The sequence below is a fragment of the Dermacentor albipictus genome, chromosome 1, assembly GCF_038994185.2.
Source record: "Dermacentor albipictus isolate Rhodes 1998 colony chromosome 1, USDA_Dalb.pri_finalv2, whole genome shotgun sequence".
Classification (NCBI taxonomy): Eukaryota; Metazoa; Arthropoda; class Arachnida; order Ixodida; family Ixodidae; genus Dermacentor; species Dermacentor albipictus.
In genome coordinates, this window is record NC_091821.1 from 422,286,879 (window position 1) to 422,288,968 (window position 2,090).

A 2,090-nucleotide genomic window follows, 5' to 3' on the forward strand; every position below is an offset into this window, starting at 1 on the left:
AAAAAAAGGAAATGTTTCAAGGTGTGCCGACTGTGTTGTGCCATGTCCCGCTACAAGATCACTAACGTTTTCCAAAGGGGTTTGATCAGCCAACACCTCCTAGACTAAGTGGTGTTGGCTGAGTCCATGTGGAGTGTATGGGCATGTTTAGTTGAAGAGCTGGCCTGCGGAGGGACGAATGGAGGCAGTGCTGAGGTGGTTTAGCATGAACAGCGTAAAAGTCAGTTTACTTGCCCAGTATGTGACTTTGATGCTGCCACAAGTCAGCTGTCGCTTTGTCTTTCCACGTGTCCGCAAGACTTCCAGTTGAAGGTATACTGTACGAAATTTTGATGCTTCTTCCGCATCAATACATGCGGGAAAGCAATAGCGAGCTTTCTTTTCAAAATTTCAACTACTTTTTTATTTGCTCGATACGATTTTATGTGTGAAAAAAGAAAGCATAAAAGGCAAATTATTCTCACGGTACCGCAATGCCAACAAATGCCTTTAACTAGTCACATGCTGGTACATAGAACTGCGAATTCCACATTTTCGTCGATAGTTCTAAGCTACTTCTGCCAAAAATGTCTTTAATGCTCTAATAGAATGGTAAAGATGCAATTCACCTGCGGAAACTTTTCTCACCACAAAAGTTCTTCGGCAACTGTTGAGTGGAAGTGGCTCTTGCCTGGTAATGGTCACACACATGCACACCTCTCTCCAGCTTTGTGATGTGAACACACATACAAAGATTGTATTGAAGTCTTGCATCGGAACACTATCGTTCTAAACTTTTACTGGGCTTCAGCTGTTGAGACATATGCTTCAGGCACAGTCTTAACGTAAATTAAGGAAACCTTTCTGTGTTAACGCACCACAGACTAGCAGCATCATCTTATGATCTTCATGTCGCAGCACCTGCACACCGGGCCCTAGGATACACAGATGGAAAAGCACTATACTCAATGTACCTTAATTATGAAACATACCCTTTGTTTGACTTTTTTCTCAAAGTTCACTTATTCATTTGCCACCTGCACGCAGGGCGGGAAATTGGGGACGGGAGATGCCGTCCAGCTCTGCTCAGGCTGATACGGGTTGATGCCTTATTTTATTCATGTGTTTTCATAGGGCATTGTATATTGGAGGGTGCGTGTTGAACCTGCAAGTATCGGCACCATATTGAGAGTGTTTCGCATCCCATTGACACGTGCGAGCGCTTGTAGGCCACAGAAATACTTGTGGTGCAAGTGATAACTAGTGGGACACCGCACCCTATGCCTGATGCAGTCGATGTTTCTTAATTGTTGCATTCTTGTGTAATAGTTCAATGTTTCTTGTTCCATTTGCATGTAGGATTCAATTGCACTGTCATTATCACTTCACGCGGTCACTATAATGAAATTGATTAATGGGGATATTATAGATATTATAATGCACTTTAGTACACGGCATCACTTATAATGTTAAGCAGGCAATGTTGTTTCTACATGTAATAAGAGGTGGCTGCTGCTGAAAGCAGTGAAGGCAAAAATGAAAATATGTGCTACATAAAAGTGCTTTTTTGAGTGTGAAAGAGGCCTGCGAATACACACAAAATTGTAGCACAACTCGCTGCTCGAGGCACTTTGTGTGTATTTGCGGGCTTCTTTCAGGCTGGGAAAAACTTTTATGTAGCACGTATTAAGAAACAGAAAGCTGTATCAACAGTTTTTCATGTTGCGCTACAGTTTTCTCATTGGCGCTTTTCATCTAAATATACTAACTGAAAGTTGATTAATTAAGACTAATTATCTGCTTAGGCAACATGCAAGATATAATCGGAGTATCTCCAAGTGATGGCAAACATTACCTTGGTTCCGTCCAGCTACATAGCATTTACACATCATAAAGTGTGGCTCAAGTTGAGTGAAAGACCCTGTTTAGAATTCTGCATACATTTTCTGCCAGGTCAGCGAAGCAACCGGCAGTAACCACATGTCCGAAAATTGTCATTTTGTAAAAAAACAAAAAAACAACAATACTGCGCTACAGAAGGCTTCTCCTGAACATGAGTTACGTGTATGCAATGCTGCACTGTATCCAGGGGAAATTCACGACGTAGCTGG